The sequence below is a fragment of the Callospermophilus lateralis genome, unplaced genomic scaffold (genome assembly GCF_048772815.1).
Source record: "Callospermophilus lateralis isolate mCalLat2 unplaced genomic scaffold, mCalLat2.hap1 Scaffold_814, whole genome shotgun sequence".
NCBI classification, from domain to species: Eukaryota; Metazoa; Chordata; class Mammalia; order Rodentia; family Sciuridae; genus Callospermophilus; species Callospermophilus lateralis.
Window position 1 is genome coordinate 588225 of NW_027516194.1, and position 21969 is coordinate 610193.

Genomic DNA, 21969 nt, shown 5'->3' on the forward strand with positions numbered 1-21969 from the left:
CCTTTAACCCTGATGGTCCCCAAGTAGAGTTTCTAAAGCCTTCAGTAAAAACTCCCATAGTCACGGCTTTGACAACATCCGTAGAAGATGAACATCAACACTTCGTGCCTCCTAGGACTGATCAAACAGGCAAACTACCACAGAAATGGATAAAAGATTATCCTAATGCCTGGGCAGAATCTGCTGGGTTAGGTCTAGCCATATAACAACCTCCAATAGTAGTAGAATTAAAAGCCTCTACCTCTCCAATAAGTGTAAAACAATATCCTCTAATCAAAGAAGCCAAGGATGGGATAAGGGCCCATATTCAGAAATACCTGGCTCTTGGGGTCTTCAGGCCCTGTCATTTGTCCTAGAATATCCCCCTGCTACCAGTAAGAAAGCCAGGAACTGGGGACTACCGGACGCTTCAATACCTAAGAGAGATCAACAACAGAGTGCAGGACATTCACCCCACGGTACCAAATCCATATAATTTGCTTAGCACTCTGAATCTGGAGCGGGAATGGTACACTGTGCTAGAATTAAAAGATGCTCACTTCTTCTTGCCCCTACATAAGGACAGTCAGTTGCTGTTTGCTTTTGAGTGGATAGACCCCGAAAAAGGAACATCTGTCCAACTAACCTGGACTAGACTCCCACAGGGGTTCAAAAACTCTCCCACTCTCTTTGATTAACCCCTCCACAAGGACTTCAATGACTTCAGAACTGCACACCCCGATGTCACCATACTCCAATATGTGGATGGTCTGCTAATGGCAGCCGACACCAAAGAGAACTCTGAGTCTGGGACCCAAGCATTATTTTCCAAGCTTTCTCCGCTTGGATATAGGGCTTCTGCCAAAAAGGCCCAAATTTGTCAGCAATAAGTAATCTTCCTGGGTTATTATCTTAGGGGTGGCAAAGGATGGCTCACTGAGCCCACAAAACGAACCTTTGTGCAGATACTGCCCCCATCTAATAAGAGACAACTCAGAGAGTTTCTTGGGACTGCCGGCTTTTGCAGGTTATGGATTTCTGGGTTCGCATCTCTGGCTGCCCCTTTATACCCGCTGATAAAGGGGGATGCCCAATTCCAATGGACCCCTGAGCACCAACAAGCTTTTGATAATGTCAGAAAAAAGGTGATGCTATCTGCTCCGGACTTAGCACTCCCAGATATAGAAAAACCCTTCACTCTCTACATCGAGGAAAAGAAAGGAATAGCACAGGTTGTGCTCACTGAGACTTTGGGACCTTGGAAAAGGCCGGTAGAATACTTATCAAATAAACTGGACCAAGTGGCTAGTGGGTCACCCCATTGCTTAAGAGCTATAGCAGCGGCAGCACTTCTAATAAAAGATGCTGATAAATTAACATTGGGAAAGAAGCTAACGATTATAGTCCCCCATGCCCTGGAGTGCATTATCTGTCAGCCTCCAGAGATGTGGCTATCAAACTCTAGAATAACCCACTACCAGAGCCTCTTGCTTGACAAAGACAGAATCACTCTGGGACCCGCTGCTCCACTCAACCCGGCTACACTGCTGCCAGAAGAATCATCAGGACCCGTCGCTCATGAGTGTCAACACATACTGGCAGAGGAAACCAGTATACGACGAGACTTGAAGGATCAGCCACTGCCTTGCCCTGAAGTTGTATGGTTTATGGATGGCAGCATCTTCCTCCAAGATGGTAAGCGGTGGGCTGGAGCAGCAGTAGTTAGCAAAATTAATGTCATCTGTTCCTCTGGTCTCCCAGAAGGGACATCAGCCCAAAAAGCAGAACTGATTGCCCTTACGAAAGCATTGGAACAGGCAACAGGCAAAAGGGCCACCATATACACTGATAGCCGCTATGCATTTGCCACTGCAAATGTGCACGGGGCTATTTACCAGCAAAGGGGGTTATTAACCTCCACCTGGAAAGAAATAAAGAACAAAGATGAGATCCTCCAACTTCTCACAGCAGTGCAGGGCCCTAAGGAACTAGCTATAGTGCACTGCCCAGGGCACCAGAAGGAAAACAACCCCGTGGCGGTTGGAAACAGAAGGTCAGATGAGGAAGCTTAATTGGCAGCCCTAAATGGAGTGACTGTGTTAACTTTTTCCACACCAGGGGGAACAACAATCAGGAGACTCTGCCGCACCGGAACATTCAGGCAACTTATCATCTGAGGAGACAGATACAGAACTCTGGGATCCTACAGAGCCAAGTTTTCAATTCCAAAAAGCCCACCTTTATGTCAAAGATGTACACCAGCTCACCCACTTAGACTCAGAGAAGATATAGGCACTCTTAAAGGACCAGAGAAAGGACTTATTATTGACTGACTCACAGAGGAAAGAAATAGCTGAGCAGGTGACTAGAGCTTGTCATGTCTGCCAATTAGTTAATGCTTACCCATCCAAGCTTCCTCCAGGGAAGCACTTACGAGGAACCAGACCAGGACAATTCTAGGAATTGAACTTTACTCAAATTAAGCCAGCAAGGTATGGACTTAAATATCTCCTAGTCTTTGTAGATACTTTTTCAGGATGGGTCAAAGCCTTCCCCATGAAGAAAGAAATGGCTCAGATGGTAGTCATAAAGATCCTAGAAGACATTTTTCCAAGGTTCGGGCTGCCTAAGGTAATAGGGTCCGATAACAGACCGGCATTCATGCCCCAGAAAAGTCAGGGATTTGCCAGGACCCTGGGGATTAATTGGAAGTTACATTGTGCTTATAGACCCCAGAGCTCAGGACAGGTAGAAAGGATGAATAGAACCATCAAAGAGACCTTAACAAAATTAAGCTTGGAGACTGGCATAAAAAATTGGACTATGCTCCAACCTTATGCACTGTTTTGTGAAAGAAATACCCCCTCCGCCTCTTTGTGTAACCTCACCTCTTATGAAATTCTCAATGGTGCCCTTCCTCCAGTAGGGGACCTAACCCCAACAATGAGACTTAATGATTCCTTTCACACCCCCTTGCTTGACAGACTTAAAGCCCTTGAACAAACCCAGCACCCAGCGATACCTGTGGAAACATTTGGCCTCTGCTTATCAGACTGGAGACGAGGGAACCCCACATTGATATCAACTGGGAGGCTTCGTCTATGTGAGATGGCATCAGGTGTCATCCCTGGAACTCCACTGGAAAGGACCATATCAGGTGCTGCTTATAACACCAACAGTGGTGAAAGTGGATGGGATCACTTCCTAGATCAATGCCTCCCATATCATGCCTGAGCACTGTACAGACTCTGCCTGGAAACTGCTACAGACTGGTATCCATCTCAAGTTTTGTGTCCGTCATGTGGGTAGGGCTATGGATTCTTCCCATGACCACCAGCAGTCCTAATCCCCATCAGCCTGTTCAGCAACAAGGGCAAGTAATGAATCCTAATGGGCAAGTAGTGTGATCTATTTCACAAACAGCCACCTTATGGACTTGGCGGCCATCTCTCCACCCAGACATTTGTCAGCTTGCCATAGGCTTCCCTGACTGGGATCTCCCTGACATAGAAGACCCCACACAGATCCCACTCAAACCCTAACCAGGGCAACATAGACCACCTTAACCCATGAATTATGGATGTCATCTCCCCCAGCTCAGGTGTAAACTAGCCAGTCTTGACTATTATGTGTGCCCACCTGATTTCCAAAGTCATAAAACAGGCCCAAACCTGTGGAGGACGCAGTGAATTTTATTGTAGATCTTGGGGTTGTGAACAAACGAAAGCTGCATGGTGGAACCCAAACTCCCCAGAAAGTATGATTCCGGTAGGATGAAATGACACCTGGATTGATCCCAAGAAATGTGCTGCTAGCCCAGTGGTGTCAAAAACTCGCTGTGGAAAGAATACTCTATGTTACCCCCTCAATATAACTTTCACTTCCAAAGGAAGGGGCTACCTCAGAAAAACATGGGCTATGGGAAATACGTGGGGAATGTGATTCTATATTTATGGCCCAGGTGATGACTTTGGTCTTTGGTTCACCATCCGGCTTAAAAAGAAAGAAAATCCCACAGCAATAGGACCCAATCCCCTCAAGCCAGGAATTAAGCCTCCTAAACCTTCCAAGCCTACATCTACCAGAACCCCTCTACCATCTCATACTTTCTGGATTCCGTCTTTGCCTACTTCCCCAGTCCATAGTACAGCTGACTCCTCCCCCTGGGAACTAATTAAAGGAAACTTTATGGTACTGAACTCCACACAGTCAGAACTCCTTGTATTTCAGCCCACGTATTTGACAGCCCTGTAAATTATTGTGTAATGGTGCAGATACTCCCCAGGGTACTCTATCATAAAGCAGAATCATTTGAAGGTCTACTAGGGGGACAAACAACCCGATATCAAGGGGAGCCATTGTCCCTTACATCTGCCATCCTATTGGGGATAGGAGCTGCTGCAGGAGTGGGTATGGGAACAGCTGCTATGATCCGTGGGTCACAACAAATGGCCCAATTAGAAACAGCAATAAATCAAGAGTTGAAGACGTTAGAGACCTCCATCACAGCTTTGAAGGAATCCTTAACCTCTCTCTCTGAAGTTGTTTTACAGAACAGGTGAGGATTAGACCTCTTCTTCATGAGGGAGAGGGCCTCTGTGTTGCACTGAGAGAAGAATGTTGTTTTTATGCTGACCATACTGGAATTGCAAAATAATCCATGAGTAAATTAAGAAAATACCTTGAAGAGCGTCAGAGAGAAAGGGAGATTCAACAAGGGTGCTTTGAGTCATGGTTAACCCAGTACCCTTGGTAACTACACTAATATCAGACTTAGCTGGACCCCTGATCATCCTTATGGTGTTGCTAACTGTGGGACCTTGTTTGCTTAACCGCATAGTTTCCTTTCTCCAGGCTCAGATTAGGCAGGTGAAACTCATGATAATCAGACAGAAATATGCTGCACTGGCAGAAATGGAATGTAAAACCCCACAATAATTATGATTCATTACTTTTAAGATTAAAAGTAGTCAGAAAAAGGAGTGGGAAATGAAAGAATAAAAGAAATTGAAATTGAAACGTAAAGAACCATGTTTTGTACAGTTTCCAAGCTGCACTCAGAACCTGAAATTCCTGTGGCACTTAAGACAATTCCCGGATCTTCCCATTAGATGTGTGTTGAAATCTTCCCTGACCACCTCGTTACTTAACAACCCCTTCCCAGAAACCATGCAGATCTGCACGTATACATCTCAGTGCTTCAACCAATCAGTTTAAATGTATACCCCTTCTCATGGCTGACCAATCACCTGATGCCCAACCTGTTCCCGCCAATGAATGTGCTAATCATGTTTTAGAGTTGTTATTTGATTTTCCAGCGGTATATGATGATTTTCTAAAGGAGGCTATGATGTATGTAAAGTCCCTGCCCTCTCTAAAGAATGTATATAAACTCTGCTCAAGTTGTTCTCGGGGCTCTTTGTTCTTTGCTCCTCTGAAGTGAGCTCTGAGTCTCAGCATGCTGGACCCCCAATTAACCCTTTTCTGTGGCATGAGACAGTCACTTGGTGGTCTTTTCCTCTGAAGTTCGCCCGACCTTTTCAGTTCCTGACTTCCGTCAAGTGAGAATAGGGATCATTTGGGTCAAATGAGTTCTTCAAAGCCCTACAGTGGATAGCCCATAGGTGCTTGGGTTTTCTTATGACTCCAAATCACATAAAAAATCTACACCTGACAGTCATTAGGCCTCAAATTGGAGAAGCAGAGCAGTATTAAAGGCAGGCTTATTTGATCACTCCTGGTTCAAAGGAAGGGTGTTTAGGCCACCCTGACTTTTGGCAAATGAGGGGCAATGGAGCTTATTTTGGACACTGTCTTGGGCTGCACCCCTCATGGAAACTTCCAGCCAGAGGTTATGATGCGTGTCTATGTAGAAGAAGATGAGGCCCATGTGGGAGTGTTTTGATTTAAATTGTGGTCATTTGTGTGGCGGCTGGAAGAGATTAATGGGTCCTCCTAGGCCTGAACTCTGGTGTGACTCCTTTTAGACACTGTGTCCTGGAACTGAGCTTAGTGAAGTATTGCCATGAGTTGTGTTGGGATTTGAGGATGCCATGCATGAGAGTCGTCCTTGGAACCTGAGATGTAGGCCCAGGGTAGCTTTCCACAGAGCACTGGGAATCTCAGTCAGGATACCACAAGATTTTATTCTGAAAGACTTGGCAGCCATAGTTGAGATCAAAACACTCATGGATCTCAATTGTAGACCTCAATGAGCCTGGCTTCAGGTGATCTTTTGAACACTCTTTGGGAAGCCTTGCCTGTGAGAGTTCTCCAGAGTTTTCATTGAAATGATCATACTCACCATTTAATGGTTCCTGCATGAATTGAAATCCACTGTGCCTCCAACTTCATCCTTGATAAATGGCTAGATAAATAGTTTAAATTTTTGAAATTCCCATGAACAACTGGCATACAGAACCTTTGGATGTCCTATTTATGATCATGAGTGTACCAAACAGTGCCTTGATTGATTGGGTTTAATGAAAATGGTGTAGAACTGAGATGCCAGTAATTTGGAGCCTGATGAGTAGAGGGCCTAGAGCAGCGGTGGGCAGGTGTGTGATAAAACATCTGTGATGGGGCCATGTGGATCTGCCTTTGGATTCCAAATGTCATGAGACGGACATGGTGCAGCCAGGAGACCATTATAAGTAAATACATCTTGTTATATGGAGAGGTTTTAGGGTAATTTACAGAATCAGGTGGCTATGGTCAAGGGAGCAAGCTATGTGGTATAGAGGCCGGTTTCATGAATGCTCATGCATAACCTGACCCACCACACGTGATAGAACTCCCTCCAGCACTGTGTCCCAGTTGAACTCCTTGTATTTCATGAAGCAAATACAAAACTCCCAGTGCAGCAGCAAGAAACACCAGGAAATGTGGAGGATTACTAAATGGCTTCACAGTCCACACGGGCAGACACTTAGACCACTGTGTCCCAGTTGAACTCCATGTATTTCGTGAAGCAAATACCAAAGTCGCAGTGCAGCAGCAAATAACACAATGAAGAGTGGAAGAGGAACAAATAAATATACAGTCCACGCGGGGACACACTTAGCCCCAAGTGGCCATAGTATACCTACAAACAGAGAATTCAGCACTGCTCCCTCATGTTCATTGGAATATTACAATTTATGTCCTCCAGGTCACATAGATGCTGACCCAGCTTTGATCGTCTCACTAGAAGGAAGCAAAAGCTCCTGAAAACAACATATATTTCAAGTGCCCAAACTCAGAGGCAGTTTCTCAAGAAGTCTTTATGCCAGCAGAGCTCCGTGATTGTGGAGTGCTTACCCTGTCCCTTACTTTTGAAAACTCCTCTACCACCTCCATGGTTGTGAACTCCTGATCAAATTCCATTTCAGATATGTATTCACATATTTTTTATCTCTTTTCCTCTAATTGTGTCTTACTTGGGGCTAAGGTAATGTCAAGGGATTGTTCTGGATGAGAGTGGGAAGATTTTTCTGACGCACATATTTGCATACACATTGGATTCATTTTCCTATTTTCCATTCAAAATACTGAATCCCTGACATTAACACATACCCTACTAGACTCTGACTACTAATCCTAATATGTTGGAGAAAAATACCCCCAAAAGAATAGAACTACAAGCAGTTCAGAGGAGGCATGGTGTATAGTTGGGCTTGCCTTTTGAATTATATAGGGTAGGAGTTTTAAATCTTGTCAATTTTTTTTGAAATTGTTCTCCATGTATTTTAAAAGTTAAGAAATATGTGAATTCCTGTCTCCCTTACTCTGAAGCCTATTCAGCACCCGTATTTTTATATGCACATTTAGAATCCTACCTGTTACCACACATACATTCTTGTGTGGTGGCTGAATTGGCAGATACAAATTGTGACAAGGGATCACTCCTCCTAAACGCTGTTGGAACTGAAAATTCGACCTGTGAGTGAGCTTCCTAGTTGAACAACATTATACATAAATCCATGTTCAGTAAAATGAATTTATTTGGATCTGTGCATGATATATATTTCATGGTGATTTTAAATTGGCATATAGTGCTACTTTTTAATGTCTGTGAATGTTTGTGTGTGTGTGTGTGTGTATATATATATATATATATATATATATATATATATATATATATATACACTTTCCAGATTTTTCAAAATATGAAATATATGTGTATTATTTTACACTTCCTAAATTTTTCATATTCATGAATGTGGATTTATAATTATCTTTTCACAAGATTATTCTCAGAAATATTCACATACCCTACTAGACTCTGACTACTAATCCTAATATGATGGAGAAAAGTAACGCAAACAGAATAGAAATATAAGCAGTTCAGAGGAGGCATGTTGTATAGTTGGACTTGCCTTTTGCATGATAAACGGTAGGTGTTATAAATCTAGTCAATTTTCAATTGAGATAGTTCTCCATGTGTTTTTAAAATTAACAAATATATGAATTCCTGTCTCCCTTTCTCTGTAGCCTATTTATCACATGTATTTTTATATGCACTTATAGAATCCTACCTGGTATCACATGTACATTTTTGTGAGTTGGCTGACTTGGTAGATACAAATTGTGAGAAGAGATCACTCCCCCAAATTGTTGTTGGAACTGAGAATTCCACCTATAGGGGAGCTTCCTAGTAGAACAACATTATACATAAATTCATGTTCAGTAAAATAAATATTTTTGCATCTTTAGATGATATATATTTATAGATGAATTTTGATTGGCATATATATTGCTACTTTTTAATGTCTGTGTGTGTTTTGTGTAAATATATATATATATATATATATATATATATATATATATATATATATATACACTCTCCAGATTTTTGAAAATATGAAATATATGTGTCTTATTTACACTCGCTAAATTCATTCATGTTCATGGACTTGGATTTATAATCAACTATTCACAAGATTATTCTCAGAAATATTCATCCACCTGAAAAACAGATTTAACTAATATTTCTACAGTACCTGACCAAGTTTAACATCAATGCACCTCGATTCCGATAGGACAGGCTGTGCATTTTGACGTTCATTTTTATTAAACCCTGGTACATTAATATTTATTCGTATTATGGACATCATAGGATATATATTTTATCCACAAATTCACAAATTTAGGGGCATTTGTTTCACTTTCAATCAATTCCTGCTTCAGAGCACATGTATTCCTCCAGGTGTCTTGACTGGTTTTTTCATGTGACTTCTATCCAAACACATTATTTTCGATTTCCATAATCAATTTTGAAGCAAAACTCACACCCTTTATGATAAACCATAACCCTAATATTTCAAATAGATGTATAATTGGTTTGAATGAATGTATGTATATCAATATAAAATTTTCTTTATATTTTCAGATATCACTTCAATCCATTTTTTAAAGTTGAAACCAATTATATTCTTTATTCACACTATTGTCAATTCATGCATTTTCTCTATATTCAGAGAAACAGGGTGCACCTATTTGTACCCCCAATACTAATTTATATGTCTTCAACATATTGCTTCCAGAAATGGTGGAAGAAATACTCATGTCACCTGATCTACATATACATTTTTTTCAGTGTAATATTCTGGACACAAAACGCAAATGTCACACTTATGATTGTACCAAATCCTAAATAGGAAGTGAGCATGGATTACTAAAAACATCCATGTCCAGGTTGCCTAATGCTCTCAAATATCTATCCTGTCGGTGACTACATATTTGTTTCTTCCTAAGATTATATATTAAATCTCAAGCCTGTTGAAAATGTCTAATCCTATCACTCACTTTATACTTTGCCTGATTTCCTAATGTTTCAATTGATAAATGCTTTCCTACATATTTTTTCCAGTTCATCACTGTGATCAACCCTTCACATGTGCTGACATTTACATTGACTCTCTAAACAAAACTCTATTGCTAAAGTACTTTTGGTCTAAATCCTATTCTCACTCTTCTATTTAAACCTACACTATCTTCCTAATCCTACCGACTATACCTTTTTGACTGGATGTTTTCTTAGACATTCAATCAACCAAGGTACATGGTCCTTTGCCATTGTATATCGATTTATCTGAGATATCTGTGCAGAACATTGTTCAAAGCTAAGTTTCCCACTCCAGTGCCCAGTGCACTTCTGGGCTTCAAATCTTATCTAGAATTCCGTTGTCATACTTATATTTCACCTCTATATTCTTATAAATACCACAGGATCCCAATTTTCTTATTCATCCAGCAGAAGGATTCCTAACACAAATCGAACCTGTTATTAACCCTAACCATATACTCTTCCCTCAATCTAACTTTACAAAAGAGCAGGACTGAGTTGGTCTTTCAATACAAAAATGTAGGGAGACTTTCACCTGCTGAGAAGCTCAAAGGTCCATGCAGATATGATCCCTGGAGAAGATATAGGAAACTATGAAGTACCTGAGAGAGAAAAAGTCATCTTCAATTGCAAACAACCTGGTCATGACGAAGGGATTTGTCTGAATCAGCCTCTATCTTCTTAATGTAGAGAAGATGGACCAAACCAGGCCTGTGTAGAGAGCTGTTCCCAGGTGCTTATGGTTGATAACTTTCTATCTTGTGAAATTGTAACAGGAAATAGGGGCAGCCTCCATCTCATGAGACCCTTGGAAGCAACTCTTAGGACAAAGTGGTTGCAAAGGCAGCAAACTCAATCAGTTCCAGAAAGAAGTGACCTCACCTAATTTCTTTGGTGAAGGAACACTCTAAACTTGGAAATCAGGAAGCCAGGCACCCAGAGGCAGTCCCGGTTCCAGTCCCAGTGGGCTCACTTGTTTAGATTTACCGAGGACAGAGTCCGTCTTTCTTGGTAAATACTGATGTGAGTATGGTCAAATGCCAGGTGAGCTCTGAAGAGGGGACTTTCCTGAGAAAGCAGGTAGTGTCTCACTCCTGGTCCCGGACAATTTCACAGAGTTAGCCAAAGAGACCAGATCTGAGACAGGACAGGCCATTTCGGGGGAACATAAAATCGTCCACCAGTCAGAGGACTCTCCGGATAGTCACATCCCTACTTGGAGGAAGGAGGTGCCTTTGTGGTTGTGGGTGTGAGTTTGTGGTTTTGTCTCATGTTCTGAGAATAGGTAGGAAAGGCAGTTTGTTTGGGTTGGAATGGACTGTGTCTACTGAGTCCTTTGACAAGGCAAGTGTTTCTATATCTGTGTATCCCACTGTGTCTGTGGTTGTAGACATTAGAAAAGAGAATGCATGAATGGATGTGTCATGTCTAGTAGAAAGCTTCTCAGCATTCATCCTGCCTAATTTATGAATGGACTGTGGCTTGCCTTATGGACGTGCAACACCTACTATCTTCCTAAGTTCCTGTTTTCTTCAGAGAATTATGGCCACTCTTCAGAATAGGCTTATGATTTTATGTCCATCATATGAACCACCTCCAAGCTCTGTGACATGGCTATGTACTGGATAGCTGAAGGGAATGAGAGTATGTCAGAAAACTCAGATATCATTGGGACCAGGAGAGTCTCAATGGAGAAACACTGCTTTGGGTCTTTTGCTTACCTATTTGTCTGTTGCCCTGAATAACAGGAAGTTCTTTGACTCAGGACACCCCTTTTTGAAGCCTGAAGAAAACAGTTTTCAAATGAAAATGAATGGGCATCACCTTGGGCTCTTTGCTTAATTGCTTTGGAATGGGATGTGTCTGAATCAGCCTCTTGGCCCTGTGTGAGGCTGTGGCTTGATTCTCACCACCTGATGGGTCTGAAGAAAGATCTCATGTGTGCATCCAAACAAAAATGGCCAAAAGAGCGGTCATTGTGGATGGAGTCTCTCATCTTCCTCTGTAATGTTCCTGCCTCCATCAAGTGAGAATAGGGATCCTTTGGATCAAATGAGTTCTTCAAAGCCCTGCAGAGTCTAGCCCATAGGTGCTTGGGTTTTCTTATGACTCCCATTCACATAAAGAATCTAAACCCCACAGTCACTAGGCCACAAATTGAAGAAGTGGAGCAGTATTAACGGCAGGCCTATTTGATCACTCCTGGTTCACAGGAAGGGAGTCCGGGCCTTTAGGCATATGAGGGGTAAGGAAGCTTTTTTTGGACATTGTCTTGGGCTGTGCCCCTCATTGAAACCTCCAGCCAGAGGTAATGATGAGTGTCTATATGGAAGAAGATGAGGTCCATGTGGGAGTGTTTTGGTTTTAATTGTGGTCACTTGTGTGGCAGTTGGAAGAGATGAATTGGTCCACGTGGACTGGAACTCTGGCGTAATTACTCTTAGAGACTGCATTCTGGAACTGATCTTTGAGAAGTATTGCATGAATTGTGTTGGGATTTTAGGAGGCCACGCATGAGGGTAGTCCTTGGAAAATGAGTCTTGACCCAGGGTGGCTTTCCACAGAGCACTGGGAATCTCAGCCAGGATATCACATGATTTTATTCTGAAAGACTTTGCAGCAATAGTTGAGAGTCAAAACAAACATGGACCTCATATTGTAGACCTCAATGGGCCTGGCTTCATGTGAACTTTTGGCCACTCTTTTGGAAGCCTTGCCTGTGACAGTTCTTGAGAGCTTTCATTAAAATGAGTTTCCTCAACATTTAATGGTTCCTGAATGAATTGAAACCCACAGTGCCTCCAACTTCATCTTTTAAAAATGGTTAGATAAATACCATGAAATGTTTAAAATTCCCATGAGCAGGTGCCACTGGAGAACCTTTGGATGTCCTGTTTCTGATCATGAGTATACCAGAAGGTGCCTTGATTGACTGGTTTTCATGAAAATGGTATAGAAAAGAGATGCCAGTAAGTTGGAGCCGGCTGAGTAGTGGACCTAAAGAAGTTGTGGGCAGGTGTGTGATAAAAAATCTGTGGTGTGGCCATGTGGATCTGCCTTTGGCTTCCAAATGGATTATGACTGATATGGTGCAGCCAGCAGACCCTTCTCTGAAAAGGCATGTTGTTGTATGTAGGAGTTTCAGGGCAATGTTCAGAATCATGTTGCTATGCTCAAGGAGGCAAGCTGCTGGGATAGAAGCATGGTTGGTGCATTTTCCTGCAGACCCTGACCCACAACATGTGACAGAACTCGCTCCAGCACTGTGTCCCAGTTGAACTCCTTGTTTCATGAAGCAAATGCCAAACTCCGAGTGCAGCAGCAAGAAACACCACGAAAAGTGGAGGATGACCAAATGGGTTCACAGTGCACACGGGGAGACACTTAGCCCCCAGTGGCCACAGTTTACCTACAAAGACAGAATTTAGCAATGCTGCCTCACGTTCATTGGAAAACAAGAAACCATGTGCTCACAAAGGTCACAAAGATGCAGACCCAGCTTTGATGTTCTCACTACAATGGAAGCTAAAGCTCCTGACAACAACATATATTTCATGTGCCCAACCTCAGAGGCAGTTTCTTAAGAACTCTTTAGGCCAGCAGAGCTCCGTGTTTGTGGAGGGTTACATTGTCCCTTAATTTTGGAAACTCCTCTACCTTCTCCAAATTTGTGAAAATTGAGCAGTTTCCAATGCAGATATGTATTCACAGATTTTTCTAACTCTTCTCCTCTAATTGTGTCATACTTGGGGCGAAGGTAATGTCAAGGCATTGCTCTGGATGAGAGTGGGAAGATATTTGTGTAGCACATATTCGCATACACATTGAATTCATTTTCAATTTACTATTCGAAATACTGAATCCCTGACACTATCCCATACCCTACTATCCTCTGATACTAATCCTAATATGATGGAGAAAAATACCCAAACAGAATAGAAATACAAGCAGTTCAGAGGAGGCATACTGCATACTTGGACTTACCTTTTGCATGATAAATGGTAGGTGTTATAAATCTAGTCAATTTTTAATTGAAATAGTTCACCATGTGTTTTAAATTAAACAAATATATGAATTCCTGTCTCTCTTTCTCTGTAGCCTATTCATCACATGTATTTTAATATGCACTTATAGAATCCTACCTGGTATCAAATGTACATTTTTGTGAGGTGGCTGACTTGGCAGATACAAATTGTAAGAAGAGATCACTCCTCCAAATTGCTGTTGGAACTGAAAATTCCACCTATAGGGAAAATTCCTAGTAGAACAACAATATAAATAAACTCATGTTCAGTAAAATAAATATTTTTGCATCTGTGGATGATATATATTTAAAAGTGAATTTCGATTGGAATATATATTGCTACTTATTAATGTCTGTGTGTGGTTTTTTTGTGGGTGTGTGTGTGGGTGTGTGTGTGTATATATATATATATATATATATATATATATATATATATATATATATATATACTCTCCAGATTTTTCTAAATATGAAATATATGTTTCTTATATACACTCTCTAAATTCATTCATGTTCATTCATGTGGATTTATAATAAACTTTCCACAAGATTATTCTCAGAAATATTCATCCACCTTAAATACATATTTGCTTCCTAGTACTAAAAACTAACTTCAGTGAATGGTGCATACAAATGTTAATAATTCTATAGGAACTGATCCAGTCTATCACCAATGCAAGTAGATTCCAATGGGACATGATATATAATATGACGTTCATTTATATTCAACACTGGTACATTATTATTTCTTCAGTTTTTGCTCATCATAACATATATATTTCATCCACAAGTTCACAAATTTGTAGGCATTTGTTTAAACTTTAATCACTTCCTGCTTCACAACACATGTATTGTCAGGGTTTCTTGACTGGTATTTTCATGAGACTTATTTCCAAACACATTATTTTCGATTTCCATAATCACTTTTGAAGTAAAACTCACACACTCTTCATGATAAACCAAAACACTAATATTGACATTAGATGAATAACTGGTTGGAATGAATGATTGTATATCCATATAAGATTTCCAGTAATTTTTCAGATATCAGTTCATCCCATTATATTAAGTTGGAACAAGTTATATTACTTATTCACAGTATGGTCTATTCATGCTTTATCTCTATATTCATAGACATAGGGTACACCTCTTTGTACGCCCAATACTAAAATTATGTCTTCAGTATATTGCTACCAAAAATGGTGGAAGAAATACTTATGTCACCCGATCTACATATACATATTATCACAGTAATATTCTGGACAAAAAAATGTAAATGTCACTCTTATGATTGAACCAAACAAAGCCTAAATAAAAAGTGAACATAGATTACTAAAAACATCCATGTCCAGGGTGCCTAATGCTCTCAAATGTCAATATTATTGGTGACTTCATATTTGTTTCTTACTAAGATTCAACCTCAAGCCTGTTGAAAATGTCTAATCCTCTCACTCACTTTATACTTCCCCTGATTTCATAATGTCTTTATTGATATCTTCTTTTCTACATATTTTCCCCACTTCATCATCGTGACTGACTCTTCATATGTGCTGACATATACATTCACTCTCTAACTGAAATCCTATTGCTAAAGAATTTTTGTTCCAAATCATATACTCACTCTTCTTCCTAAAACGACCGACTATCTTCCTAATCCTACCGACTATCCCTTTTTGACGGGATGTTCTCTTCTACATTCAATCTTCCAAGGTACAAGGTCCTATGCCATTGTATATCAAATTATCTGAGACATCTGTGCAGAACATAATTCAAAGCTAAGTATCCCAATCAAGGGCCCAATGCCCTTATGGGTTTAAAATCATACCTGGATTTCTGTTTTCATACTTATATTTTACCTCTATATTCTTGTAAATATCCCAGGTTCCCAATACCATTATTCATCCAGAAGAATGATTCCTAACACAAATCGAAATCAAACCTGTTATTAACCCTAAACATACACTGTTTCCTCAATCTCATTTTACGGAAGAGCAGTGACAAAGTTGTTCTTACAATACAGAAAAGTAGGGGACCTTCCACCTGCTGAGATCCTCAAAGGTCCATGCAGAAATGATACCTGGAGAAGTTGTAGACAGGTATGAAGGACCTGAAAGAGCAAAAGTCATCTTCGATGACAAATCACCTGGTCAGGATGAAGGGATGTGTCTGAATCAGCCTCTCTCTTCCTATTGTGGAGAAGATGGCCCAAACCAGGCCTGTGTGTGTGCCTATGGTTGATATACCATTCTAACTTGTGAAAGTGTCAGAGGAAGTAGGGGCCGCCTCCATCTCATGGGGCCCTTGGAAGCAACTGTTAGGACCAAGTGCTTGCCAAGGCAGTGACCTCATTCAGTTCCAAAGAAAGTGTCATACCTCATTTCCTTTGTAATGGAACTCTCTGAACTTGGTATCCAAGAAACCAGGCACCCAGATGCTTTTCCAGTCCCAGTCCCAGTGGGCTCACTTGTTTGTATTTACCAAATACAGAGTCAGTCTTTCTTGGTACCTACTGATGTGAGGATGGCCAAATGCCAGGAGAGCTCTGAAGAGGGACCTTTCCTGAGAAAGCAGGTAGTGGCTCACCACTTTTTCCTGACAACTTCACATAGTTGGCCAAAGAAACCAGATCTGAGAGAGTACAGGCCATTTCGGGGGAACATAGTATGGCCCACCAGTCAGAGGACACTCCGGATAGTCACAGACCTACTTAGGGGAAGGAGGTGCCTTTGTGATTGTGGGTGTGTTGTTTTGTCTCATGTTCTGAGAATAGGTAGGAAAGGTGGTTTGTTTGATTTTCAGTGAACTGTTTCTAGTAAGTCGTTTGACAAGGTGAGTGTTTCTTTGTCTGTGCATCCCACTGTGTCTGTGGTTGTAGACATGAGAAAAGACAATGCAACAATGGATGTGTCCTGTTTAGTAGAAAGATTCCCAGCATTCATCCTGCCCAATTTATGAATGGACTGCAGCTTGCCTTATGGATGGGCAAAACCTACTACCTTCCTAAGTACCTGTTTTTTTCCTGAATTCTTTCAACTCTCCAGAATAGTCTCATTGTTTTGTGTCCAAGATATGTACCAACTCCAAGGTCTGTGACATGTCCATGTACTGAATAGCTGAAGAGAATGGCCAGTATCTCAGAAAACTCAGATATGAGTGTGACCAGAAAAGTCTCAGTGGAGATACCATGCTTTGGGCCTTTTGCTTACCTATTGTTCTGTTGCCCTGAATGTCAGGAAGATCTTGGGCTCAGGCTACCCCTTTGTGAAGCCTGAAGAAAACAGTTTTCAAATTGAAATGAATGGGCATCACCTGTGGCGCTTGCTAATTTGCTTCGGAAAGGGATGTGTCTGAATCAGGCTCTTGGCCCTGTGTGAGGCTGTGGCTTAGATTCTCAACACCTGATGGATCTAAAGAAAGATCCCATGTGTGAAACCAAAACCAAATTCGCAAAAAGTTCAGTCATTGTGAATGAATTCTATTGCCTTTCTCTGTTAGGTTCCTGAAATCCATCAAGTGAGAATAGCGATTCTTTCGGTCAAATGAGTTCTTCAAATCTCTGCAGAGGTGCTTGTCTTTTCTCATGACACCAGTTCACATAAAGAATCTAAAACCCACAGTCAGAAGGCCTCAAATTGGAGAAGCGGAGCAGTATTAATGGCAGGCCTATTTGATCAATCCTGGTTCACAGGAAGGGTGTCCTGCCCACCCTGACTTGAGCCAAACGAGGGGCAAGGGAGCTTATTTTGGACACTCTTTTGGAATGTGCCCCTCATGGAAAGCTCCAACCAGAGGTTATGATGAGTGTCTATAAGGAAGAAGATGGGGTCCATGTGGTAGTGTTTTGTTTTTAATTGTGGTCATTTGATTGGCGATGTGAAGAGTTACTGGGTCAACCTGGGCTTGAACTCTGGTTTGATTCCCCTTAGAGACTGCGTTCTGGAACTGACCTCAGAGAAGTATTGCCATGAAAAGTGTTGGGATTTAGGAGGCCACGCATGAGAGTCATCCTTGGAAACTGAGATCTAGGCCCAGGGTAGCTTTCCAAAGAGTACTGGGAATCACAGCCAGTATATCACATGATTTTATTCTGAAAGACTTGGCAGGGATAGTTGACAGTCAAAACACACATGGACCTCACATTGGAGATCTCAATGCGCCTGGCTTCATGTGGCCTTTTGGCCACTCTTTTGGAAGCCTTGCCTGTGAGAGTTCTCCAGAGCTTTCTTTGAAATGAACTTCCTCAACATTTAATGGTTCCTGAATTAATTGAAACCCACAGTGCCTCCAACTTCATCTTTGAAAAATGGCTAGATAAATACCCTGAAATTTTTAAAATTCCCATGACCGGGTGGCACTGGAAAACCTTTGGATGTCCTGTTGCTGATCTTGAGTGTACCAGACCCTGCCTTAATTCACTGTGTTTCATGAAAATGGTGTAGAACAGAGATGCCATTGAGTTATACCCTGCAGAGTTGTGGGCCTAGAGAAGTGGTGTGCAGTTTTGTGATAATACATCTGTGTTGTGGCCATGTGGTTCTGCCATTGGCTTCCAAATTCCTTCTGACTGCCATGGTGCAGCCAGGAGACCCGTATATGTAAAAGCATGTTTTTATATTGAGATATTTCAGGGCCATGTTCAGAATCAAGTTGCTATGGACAAGGGGACGAGCAAGTTAGAGCATGGAGAGAATTGGGCCTAGAGAAGTGGTGTGCAGTTGTGTGATAATACATCTGTGTTATGGCCATGTGGATTTCTCATTGGCTTCCAAATTTTTTGTGACTGACATGGTGCAGCCAGGAGGCCCGAATATGTAAAAGCATGTTTTTATATGGAGAGGATTCAGGGCCATGTTCAGAATCAAGTTGCTATGGACAAAGGGGCAAGCTATGTGGGAAAGAAGCCTGGTTGTTGCATTCTCCTGCAGACCCTGACCCACAACACGTGACAGAACTCCCTCTAGCACTGTGTCCCTTTTGAACTTCTTGTATTTTGTGAAGCAAATACCAAACTCCCAGTGCAACAGCAGGAAACACCACGAAAAGTAGAGGATGACCAAATGGCTCCACTGTCCACATGGGGAGACAATTAGACCCCAGTGGCCACTGTTTACCTACAAAGAGTGAATTCAGCACTGCTGCCTCATGTTCACTGGAAAATAAGAAACCATATCCTCCAGGTCACATAGATGCAGACCCAGATTTTATTGTCTCACTACAAAGGAAGCTAAAGCTCCTGAAAATAACGTATATTTCAAGTGCCCAACCTCACAGGCAGTTTCTCAAGATGTCTTTACGCCAGCAGACCTCCATGTTAGAGGAGTGTTTACCATGTCCCTTACTTTTGGAAACTCCTCTACCACCTCCAGGGTTGTGAACTCTGAGCATTTTCCACTCAAGATATGTATTCACAGATTTTCTAACTCTTCTATTCTAATTGTGACTTACTTCAGGCGAAGGTAATGTCAAGGATTTGTTCTGGATGAGAGTGGGAAGATTTTTGTGTAGCATATATTTGCATACACATTTGATTCATTATTCTATTTTCCATTTGAAATACTGATCCCTGACACTAACCCATAACCTACTAGACTCTGACTACTAATCCTAATATGATGGAGAAAAATAACCCAAACAGAATAGAAATACAAGAAGTTCAGCGGAGGCATGGTGTATAGTTGGACTTGCGTTTTGCATAAAAAAGGTTAGGTGTTATAAATCTAGTCAATTTTCTGCTGAAACAGTTCTCCATGTGTTTTTAAAGTTAACAAATATGTGAATTCCTGTCTCCCTCTCTCTGTAGCCTATTCAGCACATGTATTTTTATATGCACATATAGAATCCTACCTAGTATCACACGTATATTCTTGTGAGCTGGCTGACTTGGCAGATACAAAATGTGAGAAGAGATTACTCCTCCTAAATGCTGTTGGAACTGAAAATTCAATGTATGGGTAAACTTCCTAGTTAAACAACATTATACATAAATCTATCTTCAGTAACATGAATATTTTTGAATCTGTGGATGATGTATATTTCATGGTGAATTTCAATTGGCATATATATTGCTATTTTTATAGTCTGTGTGTGTGTGTGTGTATATATATATATATATATATATATATATATATATATATATATATATATATACTCTCCAGATTCTTCAAAATATGAAATGTATGAGTCTTATTATACACTCCCTGAATTCATTCATGTTCATGTATGTGGATTTCTAATCAACTTTTCACAAGATTATTCTCAGAAATATTCATCCACCTGCAATAAATATTTGTTTCCTAGTACTGAAAACTAACTTCAGTGAATGGTGCATACAAATCCTAATATTTCTACATTAACAGACGCAGTTCAACATCAATTCAAGTAGATTCCTATGGCACATGATGTTTATTTTAACGTTCATTTGTATTCAACACTGCTACATTACTATTTCTTCAATTTCTGCACATCATCGTATATATTTATCATCCACAAGTTAGCAAATATATAGGCGTTTGTTTCACTTTAAATCACTTCCTGCTTCAGAACACATGTATACCTCCAGGTTTCTGGACTGGTCTTTTCATGAGACTTCTTTCCAAACACATTATTTTCAATTTCCATAATCACTTTTGAAGCAAAACTCAAACACTCTTCATGAAAATCCATAACCCTAATATTTCATTCAGATGTATAATGGGTAGGATTAAATGTATTATATCAATATAAGTTTTCCTGTATATTTTCAGATATCAATTCAATCCATTATTTAAAGATGGAACCAGTAGTATTATTTATTCACAGTATTGTCTATTCATGCATTATCTCTATATTCATAGACAAATGGTACACCTATTTCTACCCAAAATACTAATTCATATATCTTCAAAATATTGCTCCCAGAAATGGTGGAAGAAAAACTCCTATTACCTGATCTACATATACTTTTTATTGTAGTAATATTCTGGACACACATAGGAAAGTTCACACTTATGATTGTACCAATGTAAAGGTCGGGCGAGCGTCGGAAGAAGAGACCACGAAGAGACTGTCTCATGCAACAACAAAGGGTTTATTGGGGGTCCAGCATGCTGGGGCTCAGAGCTCACTTGAATAGAGAAGAGAGCCCTAAGAACAGCTTAAGCAGAGCTTATGCAATTTACGTGGTGAGAGCAGGGAGGGAAATTTATTGATGGGTCAGGTCGACTGAGTGGTTTGCATGCCAATGGGAGAGGGAGTACATTCAACTGTTTGGCAATTGGGGACAGCACATTCTGGGAACAAGATTAGCAAACAGTTTTCAAGATTTCATCAGCATTTTGTTAAGCATACAGAAAAACAGGAAGTTAAAAGTACATATTTTATTAACCTTTCATTCCCCACTTCTTATTCTGGTTAATTTTAATCATAAAAATGAGCATTGGGGGGTCTCACATTTTATGTCTTCTAGTGAGGTATATTGTTGTCTGATTACCATAAGTTTAACTTATCCAATTTAACCTTGTAGAAAGGAAACTAGATGGTTGAGCAAACAGGGTCCTACAATTAGCAATGAAATGAGGATTATTAATGGACTGGCCAGGGCTGATAAAAGCGTAGTTAACCAGGGGGACTGTGTGAACAAAGACTCAAACCACCCTTTTTGTGCCTCTCTCTCTTGTTGATGCTCTTCTAGGCGTCTTCTTAATTTACTCATAGATTTTTTTTACAACTCCAGTATGGTCGGCATAAAAACAACTTTCTTCCCTCAATGCAGCACGAAAGCCCCCTTCTCTCATGAAGAGGAGGTCCAACCTTTGCATGTTCTGTAAAACAATTTCAGAGAGAGAGGTTAAAGATTCCTATAAAACTGTGATAGAGGTTTTTAATATCTTAAAATTTTGGTCTATTGCTGCTTCTCATCGGGTCATTTGTTGTGTCACATGGACTAGGGCAGTGATTCCTGTGCCCACCCCTGCAGCAACTCCTTTTCCAAATAGGATGACTAAAGTGAGGGATACAGGTTCCCAGAGGAACTGGGTTGTATGCCCCCCTATTTGATATTTAAATTAACCTGCCTCATGATAGAGCACTCTGGGAAACATCTGAACATTACATAATTAATCACATCTGTTGACCATTTTATGAAAACATAAAAAATGTTTAA